This window comes from Miscanthus floridulus, chromosome 8, assembly GCF_019320115.1.
Source record: "Miscanthus floridulus cultivar M001 chromosome 8, ASM1932011v1, whole genome shotgun sequence".
Lineage (NCBI taxonomy): Eukaryota > Viridiplantae > Streptophyta > Magnoliopsida > Poales > Poaceae > Miscanthus > Miscanthus floridulus.
Window position 1 is genome coordinate 227,557,898 of NC_089587.1, and position 11,457 is coordinate 227,569,354.

Sequence of the window (11,457 nt, forward strand, 5' to 3'; positions counted from 1 at the left end):
CTGCGCACACTCTCATTCTCACCGTCGTTGGTTCGCTTCCCTAGCCTCCCTCTCATTCTCACTGTCGTTGGTTCGCTTCCCTGACCTCCCTTTCATTCTCACCGTCGTTTCCCTGGTCGGGGATTTTATACATGATCCCGGCCACGCATCTACCTGGTGGCCCACATCCTATGGCTCAATGGGATGCCCAAGGCGCGCTTCATCCGCAAGTGACAAATGAACCGGCTACCCCCATGTGCTCCCTTGCCGCCTGCCATCGAAGGATCGCCTGTAGCACAAGAAGGCAGTCTTGTTAATCAAAACAGCACCAGTTCAGCAATAGGTTTATGCTAGCAAGCACGCAGTAGTATTAAGCTGGCACCTTAGCTTGATTTTGCATCCAACGAGCATAGCTGCAGCTAGAGTATTCCAAAAGGCATCTACTAGTATACGCAATGCAAAGAGCAAAGATCTGGGAAAAAGCGGCCATGCCTGGTACTAGTCAATCCTAGATTCTAGATCTCAGTATGGTAACCCTGAGGATTTCACCAGAATACTAAACAATTCATGCGTTCATGGTATACTAGTAGCAAGTATGGAGTACGCACCCAATATAATCCGCTACGTTTGCGGATAGCACGAGCGGCGTGCCTCTGCGTGTCGGATCGACCACTGTGCTCGGGCCCTGCGCTTTTGGATGGTCGTCGGCGCCTCGGCAGGTGTCGCGTGGAGGAGGGGCCTGGTGCTCCCAGCTCCCGTGAGCTGACGCAGGATGCAAGGGCGAGGCGTGGTCGGAGGAGGCAGGCGCAATGCGCTGCCGTAGAGCCTTGGCGGCGTCGCGCGGAGTAGCAGTCCGCGCTCCCTGCTCGCGTGACCCGGCGCTAGACCATGTTGGCGGAGGGGGGTCGCCGGAGCACTACAAGAATCCTGTTAATCCGTGATGATTTTTTTTCGTCACCGATCACAAAAAAAACGTCACCAAACAACATCTGTGATGATTTTAGATATCATCACGAATTGAGCGTCATCTATTGACAATTTGCCAGAAATCATCACGGATTAACAAAAACGGTGACGATCTCAAACCATCACAGTAGAGCCCGAGGCCTAGTTAGCCCAGCCCAAATCCATTTACTATGACGAAAAATAAACAGTCACGAATGAATTGCCACGTCATTTTTAGCCTGTTTTCAGCCCATTTATTGACAGCCCAACATCCACATGGGCCATTTTTAGCCTGTTTTCAGCCCAATTCCAATCTATTTTGGCCCATTTGCAATATACTTCTAGCCCATTTACTTTATGCTTTTAGCCTACATTCCAGCTTCAGCTCATTTTAGTTTTTCAACCGAACGCATAAAACATACAGCCAATAATTAACAAATTTAATACAACAATATCCAGTACACAAGTCCACTTAAATCAATAGTCAAATACATAAACATATGCCATCGCATTTTCATATTCCTATATATAAAACACCAGCAGGATTCTTACATCTCTTCAACCAGCACATGTAGACATAATCAAGCTTCTTGGATTTTCCTGAAATTAAAACAAAAACAAGATCAGTACCTCACATAAGGCCAATCTAATATTCTAATTGGACAAGTGAACAAATACTAACTGCTGGCAACCAAACGTGTTCTACTACTTGTAGATCAGCACCTCACATACTTATCTTAGTTTTCAATCAAACACCAAAAGCAGGTAACGTCTATGGTGATTGGTGTGTATTCCAGAATCAAACATTAGGAACATGACATATCACAGCAGTGCACTGCCTTGATAATACCTTAGAACTTCTCGAAGACCCATTTCCAAAAATGCTGCAGGTAAGAACAAAGGCTGTTTGTTTGGTCATGTGATGCAGTTGAACTTAGGGCCTGTTTGGTACAGCTCACAACAGCTTCATAAGCTGTTGTGAGCTGTTTTTCTTGCCAAACATCTATTGCTAAAATAGCTTCATGGGTGAAGCTGTTTTTCTTTCTCAAGTGGGATGAAGCTGAAAATAGTAGCTTATTCCAGCTTTCCCCCTCATTTCTCTCTACCATCCATGCATGAAGCTGTTGGTGAAGCTGTTTTGCCGAACAATTTTTCCAAAACAACTCAGCTTCACCTAAAAAGTTGCTCATGAAGTTGTTTTCTGAAAAAATAGCTTTACTAGTGAAGCTGAGCTGTGCCAAACGGGCCCTTAACAGTACTAAAACTTATTTATTTGCTAGAACAACAGAAGTCACATAGTAAAGTAATGCAACATACAAACCCATTTCAGAAATGCTGCGCACAGAACAGAGTGATGGACAAAGCCAACATGCCTCTAACAGTTAGAAACTTTACAAGTTTGCTGTTTCAGAACAAAGACATTCAGGTTATTTTGACCAAAAATAAGTACTGCTCATGCTGCCCTATAGATGAGCCAACCAAAAAAAAGGACCCAAGCACCCGTTTGCATCGGCTATGACAGAAAAAATAGGACGTGTTTATACAAGCATGTAGTAGCATATACAACCATGTAGTAGCATATAGCCATATACTACGGAGTTCATCTGATGACAAGTCCTGACCAAAATACAATTTTTTAATCCGACGAATGGGGTAGAGAGTGGGTGCTTACAGGAAAATGGCGGCGAAGACGAATTAGCACTCGAACGGTGGTAGGCACAAGGGGCACTTGCTCTTGCAGTCGCTGTCGACGTAGTCGGTGTAGGCCTGGACGCCGCCGGAGGAGACATGGACATCCTGGTGCTCGTTCCGCCCCTGCCAGAACAAAGCCCAACTGAGGGCGACAGATCTGAGCTTCTCCACCATGGATCTCGTCGCCCCGGGAACAGCTGACACCCACGTCGCGGGCATCAGCGGCGCCCGTCCTCCGCAGCCAGCCAGAGCCCGCCGAAGAGGGTAGTGCGCTCACGCGCCATACACCGTCCGGCGGCTCCCCGGCCACCTCTGCACTGCGCCGTCACCTCCCCGGCCACCTCCGCACGAAGCCGCGACTCCGCCCAGCGCTGGACGGGCAAACAAAGGGCATGGCGCATGGAGGGTCCTCCCCTGCGACGCACGACAGCTACGACACGGAGACTCCGCAGACGGTGGAGGGCGTGGTGAGGCTGAGCGGCGCAGAGGCCGGATCGAAGTAGTAAGTGGCGGCGGCGGCTTCATGGATCTGGGAAGGAAGACCGACGAGAAATGAAACTAGGGTTCAAGAAGCAGACGGTAGGAAGGATTTTAAGCGGTGCTGCTGTAAGCATGGCCATTGATCATAGGATTGAACGGTTCAGATCCAGCTGAGCCTTAGCAGGCTGGCGGGTTCACGAGGCCTGCCACGAATGTGCAGCCCAGGCCCAGGACGCTAGCTCTTAAATAGGCTAAGTTTTGATTGTAGCCAGGACTGTTTAGTTTTTTATTTTTTATTTTTGACTGATTAGATGCTCTTATGAGATAAATGTTCTAATTTAATTATATTTATGCACCTAAAACATTTTAAAATGAAATAGACTACATATATATATATATATATCCCTTCATAGAAGTTTCAAAAATTTTAAAACAGATTTACTACTTTCTATAGTTCAAATGAATTTCTACACGCTTTTAGAAAATAACTCCAACTTGAACTATATGTCCTATCAAACAATGTCCAAAAATTATAAACATATTATATGTAAGATGAACTGTTTCATTTGATCTCACTTGCTGAAAATCGTTGGAAAATTAAGTGTATTACTCGAACTACTATTTTGGTGACGTTGATGAAAGAAAAACAATAATACATAAAGTGGTCTAAAAATCCTAAGAATTGGTCTGGGGCATAATATTGGTGTATTAGATTGACATAAAAAAATTAAGTCATTTTAACAAAGTGGGACTATACAGCGTTCACAAATGGATACATCCATCACATAGTTTCATATAAATATGTGAGAGATGTACCATTCGTGAACAGTGTATAGTATCTCTTTTTAAAAACAAATGATTTTTTCATTCGTCTATGGATATAGCCTTTTATAGAGTGAAACATACGAGTATAAACTTTATAACATTCTTAGTCAGTGTTCGATTTGCAATTGTTTTGATAAGGAGGCTAAAATTTATTTAAACTATACGAAATAGCAGATCTGTTTCAAAAACTGATTCCAAAGATTGAGTCCAAACAAATGTTGTCACTTCGTAGATCATGATTTTTGAAGAAAGTAGAAAAAAGAAACACATCATTTGGAGTCAACATGAAGGAGAAAGACTGTTTACAAATTTTTGTTCCAGATTAAAAAGAGAAGAGCTTCTGTTCAATGCTCTTGAACAGAGTTGACAAACATGGCCGACCACGCTCGATTCACGTCGTTCTTGGTGTATATGGCGGACACGGGAGGGAGCAGGGCGCTAAGCGTGGCCGCAGCGGCGCCGTGAGGGGGCAAAGGACCGGCAGCATCTGCCATCGACTAGCTCCGAGAGCTCGACCTGACCGGCTTTTCTGCCGTCCTCCCTGGTCGGACGAGGACAGGTCTCAGCCTCGGGGGCGGAGGGTGAGGAAAGTTTCCGAGTACTGTAGCACTTCTGTTGGTATTTGGTAATTAGTGTTTAATTATAGACTAATTAGGTTTAAAAGTTTTGTCTCGCGATTTCTCATCCAACTATGTAATTAGTTTTTTTTCGTCTACATTTAGTACTCTATGCATGTGCCGCAAGATTCGACGTGACGGATACTGCACAAATTTTTTTTTTAATCTAAACATGCCCTAAGTACTGCAGCGGTAACTTTACAAGTTGTCATGTGGAATGTGCTGGGTTCGATCCCCGTTGGGAGCGTAATTTTTACATATTTATTTATTTACCATTTAAATGTTGCGCCACGCCGACTGATTTTTTTTTTGACCAAGCCGCTGCGGTGCATGTGGTGCTGGGCCGTGGTGCCACATAAGAATTCTGCTCCTACACACTTGAACAACTAGCGCAGTTGGCAAAGCTGGGTTGTTTTCAACTGGTCCTAGGTTTGATTTCAACTCAGTGCACTTTGTTTGTCTATTTATTTTACCATTTAAATTTAAATGCTGGGCCACGCCATCCCACATGCTACACAATTTTTTGTTCCCATTCTATATATTCAGAATAATTTTAGATTTACCATATATGCACCATATACATGCAACAAAGTAATAAAATTATTTAGTTCAAATAATTTAACATTTTTTAGTTTTACCATATATGCACCATACAATGCAACAAAGTAATTAATAAAATTATTTAGTTCAAATAATTTAACAAATCATCTTTTGGTTATGATTTTTATGCAATCTCATTTTTTTCTTTGCACTAAATATATAATTGCGGGCCTATTGTTTTGGGCTAACTAGAGTATGACGAATTTAAAAATCATACACGGTGACGATCCTCAGTAAACCGTCACGAGTTAGCGGGCCGAGAATATCCACTAGCCACATCCATGACAAAAAAATAATTATTGTCACGGATTGTATCTGTCAGAGACGATCTGTAAATCCGTCACCGAGAATCCGTCACGGATTAACAAGTTTCTTGTAGTGGGAGGGCGGCCGCGACGGCAAGCTTGCGGATCCGCCGAGATTGAGGGATGAGGCCGATGAGGATGGGGATGAGGATGCTTTTTTTTCGTGGTGTGTGAAGCTGCTGTGTGAGGCTGGGAGGAGGGAGGGAAGGGATAAGGCTCGCCTTGGTCGACAACGCGTGGTGCGCTGCGGTAGCTACCAGTAGTAGCCAACGACAGATAAATTAGGACACTCTACTGTCGTTATGACGACAGATAAACTGGGACGGAGGGAGTAAGCCTTTCGGCCCGCTGCTCTGCTGTCTCAAGTGGCAACAGCAACGAGTCTGTGTTCCCTAACCACAGGGTCACGTCGGGCAAAGGCACCTCACTAACGTACCCCAAGTACGTCATGATGTACTTCCCGTCTTCCTCATCATACCGTAAGATGTGTCCCTTGCTAAAGTGCTCATAATCTAAAATAATCCTATCCATGTGAATGAAGTTGAACATCGCATTCTCTAACAGACCCATGCATGTTGCTAGCGATCCTGGTAACTAACGAAGTCATTTCTACAAAAAAACATCACTAGTACGAGTAAAAATGTCTGACCAATACTCCATCATAGTTTTAGCAGGTGAAACACGTATCCTATTAAGTACAGCATATATATAAGAGCATCATTTCATCGGTCCTAACTATACGCGGGTCATTCCTAGGCCGGGTAGAAGGTTATAGCAATAAATTTGTGTAGGAACCGCAGGTGTGGGATTATGAATCTGGCCTACTCTATCGATTCAGAAATGTTCTCTACGGCCGGATATTCGCTTCCAGAATGTTTTCTTGTTTGCTAGGTCTACCGCGCAATCTTTATCAAAGCCTAGAAGTACACTAAATTGTTTCCATGTAAACGCGAATGATCCTCATTGAAAAGTCTAAATGTGCAATGGTTTTTAGTAATTTCCAAAGTGCATAGAAATTCCATGGTTAATTCTCTACATCCTTGTTCATTCACTACCCAAGCATTATTCCATCCTAAAATATTAAAGGCAGGCAGTCTGGAATTCAGTTATCATACCTGTGGCATTTAGCAGGTCGCGGTCGATGTGGAACGTGCAGTGTGGACGAAAGTGCGTTCCCGAAGCATCGCGTAGGCTTGTCTCTCCTTTTCATTCTCCCATTGAGCACTCGAGTGTCTTGATTAACTTCTTGATTAGGAGGGGCTGCACCTTGACTCGCCTGGTCCACCGACATGTCACTAGCTCGTGACCGCCGGCTTCCCGTGCTTGATTGACTTGATGAAGAGAACCGAATGTGCGTGTTAGGCCGCGCACTGGTGCCTTCTTCTTCTTCTTCTTCTTCCCAAAAAACAAGCACTAAACAAGAAAGGATTAAGGTTAGGAAAATAGTAACACCCCGTGGAAGGGTGCTTTCACCTTCGTAACCTCGCCGGTGATGACGGTGATTAACGAAATCTCGCCAGTGCGCTCCGACGCTTCCGAATGCAAAATGCAGAGGATATGTGTGTGTGTGTGTGTCTGATGCTTTGCTCTTCGGAGAGGGAGAGGGAGAGGGAATATATGGATGAATGGAAAGGGGAGCAGGGGGGCGGCCGACCTGCTAGTGCAGGCTAGCTGCTCCCTAGTGCCCTCTATTGCTTTGTTGTCTTCCCCCCATCTGATCTGTGCAGCAATTATGCAAAGGAAAGGGCCAAAGGCCGGAGTTAAAGGGATGGAGAGAGTGGAATGGAGTGGAGGAGGCGATGTAGTGATATGTCGGAATGCATGGAGTGTCCTGGTGCATGTGTTGGCCTTTTCTTGCATGTGAGAGAGGAAAGGGGAGGAAGTGGACAGCAGAGCGCCCTGTGCATGGGGCGGCCGCCCCCCTAATCCCCCCTCTTAATTATTTTCGACATTTTAATGAGGTTCCTAAGCATGTTTATGCATATAAATGAAGTTGCTTAGGAAAAAATGAGAGCGTACCTTTGCTTTTCTTACCTGATCATGCACCTCGGATGCTCTTTCGGTGCTCAGTGCACTGAATGATTCGCGCCCGGTGGTGCGTCCTTGTCACGAAGCAATGCTGTCAGTGGATGAATTATTCACCGACGAGCACTGCTCCGGCAGTGGCCTGAAATGAAATATTTCTTCCTTCCCAGTGATATGGAGATGGATTTCTCCAGCTCCAACATCAATGGTTGCATTTGCGGTACTTAAAAATGGTCTTCCTAAGATTATTGGTGTTCTAAAATCGGGATTTATATCTAGCACCACAAAATCTACAGGAACGAAACAATTCCTTATTCGGACAGGAATATCCTCCGCAATTCCTGCCGGATACCGAATTGATTGATCAGCTGAGTTGCAAACACATCGGAGTAGGTGATAATGAATTGTGATTTAATTTGTCATATACCACCTTGGGCATGACACCGACACTAGCCCCTAAATCACACAGGGCTTGGTCAAATTGTTGGGTCCCGATAGATCAAGAAATAGTGGGATTTCCGGGATCTTTCTTTTTCTCGGGCAATCGATTTAATATGGCCGCACTACATTGCTCTGTTAATTTCACCACTTCGGTATTCGGGATGAATTTCTTTCTATTGAGAATATCTTTTAAATATTTTGCATAAGTAGGTACTTCCATAGCATCTACTAGAGGCACATTAATATACAATTTCTGTATCACTTCTACGAATTTTCGAAATTGTTCATCTTCTTTTGATTTTCTACTACGGTCAGGGAATGGTAATACTTCGGTATCATAAAATTCATGAGGAGCGGTTCTTACCTTTCCTTGGGTTGCAATAGGATTTTCTTCATTTTCAGCCTCTTCTTCTATTACCTTTTTCCTAGGCGTAGAATCAGGGTATGGCGGATCACGGGTGGCTTTACCGGCTCTCGTGGTTACCGCATTAACTTTTTCATTATGATAAGAGATTTTTGAATTTAAATTGGCCAATTGCCTCTCTATCTTTTTATTAAAGTCAAGTTGTTCCCTAATGGCTGAATAAAAGATATGCATTTTAACATGGATTTCTCCTAAGATTTTATCATGATCAAGCAACATAAGATTTAAACTCTCATTGATCCTAGCTTGATTAAAAATAAGGCTCTTAAGAGAAGAATTACTAAATGAGGATTCTACGGGATCACCTGGACTCTCACGCGGATTCCACCTTTGATAAAGTCGGAATGGCGGAGGTCCGTACCCTCCATCATTTAAGAGTGATTTAGTGTTGGCATCTCTTAGCATCGCTTAAGTTAAGTTGTCATCCCCAACACGACACTAGAGATGTGGTTGTACTTATGATCCTAACACTTACACATAAAATATAAAATAAAGGTTATCCGCAAGCGCACAGATAAAATACACCCGTTGTAGCATTTCACCTAGGAATGTTCCAGGTATCGTTATTTATACTTTACCACTGGGAATGGACATGAAATATAAAGAATATAGGCTATAACTTTTACACACACATGTGATAAAAGAATAACTAGATCACTACCTTTACTCAAGACAGGGATTCAATCATATGATAAAGATAATAATAAGATAAATAATACTAGAATATCCTATAAAGGTCCTAAGAGCTTTTCCACCTATAGCACTAGCGTTGATTAGAATGAGAGATTAGAGAATGATTCCTAGTTATCTTAATTATAAGTTATAGTATACATTGATTAGTGCAATTACATCTAGCAGTCACTGTATCAACTATATTATATTCTAAACACAAGAGAATTTCTAAGGAGGATTAAAATTAGAGTTTAATACAACTTTGAAATGGGGTGGTCTTGCTTGGCCTATAGACGGGGAGTGGGCTACAGAGGACTCAACGGGACTGTCACTCCCGCGATCTACCACTTGGTGTCCTGGAATATAGGGTGCATTCGCAGGTAAACAATGTATAAACACCTCGCTTACACACAGTCGACCACTCACCCTCTTATCACAAGGATGAGCGCTATACGAACATGTGATTGAATATAAATATAATCTAACTATGCCAGATGTATAATCAAAGTAGACGATGAACATTATAACTATGTGTCGGTGTTTTGGACCGGGGGTCCTCAACCAACGAGTGAATTTGTGCTGCGTGTTCCCAATCCCGGATGGTGATGCAAAGAGACACAAGGTTTTATACTGGTTCAGGCAATGGATGCCCTACGTCCAGTCTGAGAGGGTGTTCTTGTATTCCTTGCACCGGAGTGCTCGTAGTAGGGGGTTACAAGCTAGGCGAGAGAGGGAACTGGTCCCAGGTCTCTGCGTGAAACAATGTGGGCTGCTTAAGACGTTGCTCTCAGGCAGCGGAGATAGCGTGTGTGAGGGGTGGTTTTTCGTGCGTTATCCCGTCCTCTCTTGAGCTAGCCCTGGCTGCCTCCTTTTATAGCCGCAAGGAGGGAGCCAGGAGTACATGAGAGGGATATACGAGGAGAAGAAGATCTAATATTGTAGCCTATTCCTGTAGCGGCATGGTGTTGAGGTCGTGGAAGTCTTTGTCGACGTGTGGCCCCTACTATAGATGACATGCCGTATCCTGTGGATTCTTGACTTGTGGAGTGCCGAGGCCTGGTGGGTGCCGTAGCCGATCGTGCCGAGGCCTGTTTTGCCGAGGCCTTGGAGGTGACCCGTGTATGATGCAGGGGCCTCGGCAGTCAGCGTCGATACTCGATTTAGGTGAAAAGGTGTCGGGTGCGTGTCCACAGGGCGCGGTAACCCCTGCACCGTCAGTAGGGGATGGAAAAAAGGAGATATGACCAGTTGTCCCATCGCTCCTGTTGTTGTACCCTGCCGGTCGTGGCTGACGTAGCGAGTACATTTCGGGCGCACTTAAAACGGATGGGACAGTTTGTCAGAGGGACGGTTGAGGCAGGAGATGACGATGTTGCGGGATGAGCCCGGCCTCGGGCGAGGCAGGAGTACGAACAGTGTGTCCGAGGCCCTATCGAGGGGTCTCGGGCATGGCAGAGCAGGATCAGTACGTCTGAGGCCCTGTCGGAATGTCTCGGGCAAGGCGGAGCGGTTGGTCTTTCATGCTGATTCTGAGGTTACAGGGACCCAGTCCTGACTCCCCACATCGCGTTGTCTTTGGCATAGGAGTTAGGTTGCACAGTGGTCGGTAACCCCTGCTCCGTCCCATCGCAGATGGCAGGGTGTTGACGCGACTGGCGTCTAGTCAGCCACTTCGCTGTACTGTGCCGTCGTGTGGCTATCGGAGTGGTTGAGCGCTTTGATTGGATGTGACGTCCAGCCAGAGCAGTTTGGTCAAAGCGGCGGTCACGGGGCTGGCGCCGAGCCGGCCTCACGCGAATCGGAGAATCGGTACTTCTTCTGAGGCCTCGGGCGAGGGGGCCTCGGGCGAGGGGGCCTCGGTGTGGGGGCCTCGGGCGAATCGGAGATTTCGGCCGAGACCTTGTTGTTGTTTTATTGGTTCTAGTTTTTTAGGGTCTAAGCAGTTTTGTCGGTCTTTGCTTAGGGTAGCCCTTTTTCTGGTATCCAACACTATGAATATATAATCAATTAAGATCAAAGTCATAGCAAATAGAACAATATATGATCAACTAGAACAAGAACTAGAAGAACAATAAGAACTAGAACAAGAACACGATGAACTAGACGATGAACTAGACGAATTAGACGATGAACTAGATGAACTAGATGATGAACAAGATGAACTAGACGAACAAATAGACAAATAGATCAATAATGTTGATACAAGAGAGAAGTACAAGGCTTTACCGAGCCTCCTCGCGACATGATCTGGAATCCAAGCGTTGCTTGCCTCCTCTAATTCTATTCTACCTAGCTATGCCCTAGGTTTGGTGGAGCTCTAAGGTTATCCTTTCGAGGGACACCTCTGAGTACAATGATTATGATTGAGATTGAATCGTCCTTTAGGGGGGGTCTGGGTCTGGTTATATAGTCCGGCGAGGTGAACCGCAGCCCTCGGATCAAACTGACTTGG

At 44.9% G+C, this 11,457-nt stretch overlaps 1 long non-coding RNA gene across 2 annotated transcripts; it reads right to left on the reverse strand.

Annotated features, from left to right (window-relative positions):
• Positions 1-1,342: 1,342 nt before the first annotated feature.
• Positions 1,343-7,168, reverse strand: LOC136478426 (uncharacterized). 2 transcript variants are annotated; one of them, XR_010764260.1, is made up of 4 exons: positions 6,559-7,168; positions 2,946-3,145; positions 2,597-2,914; positions 1,343-1,524 (listed from the first exon to the last, which is right to left on the reverse strand). It is a non-coding gene; the product is annotated as an uncharacterized lncRNA (long non-coding RNA). The 2 variants fall into 2 exon arrangements; XR_010764259.1 differs by having other exon boundaries at positions 2,597-3,145; positions 6,559-7,166.
• Positions 7,169-11,457: the final 4,289 nt, after the last annotated feature.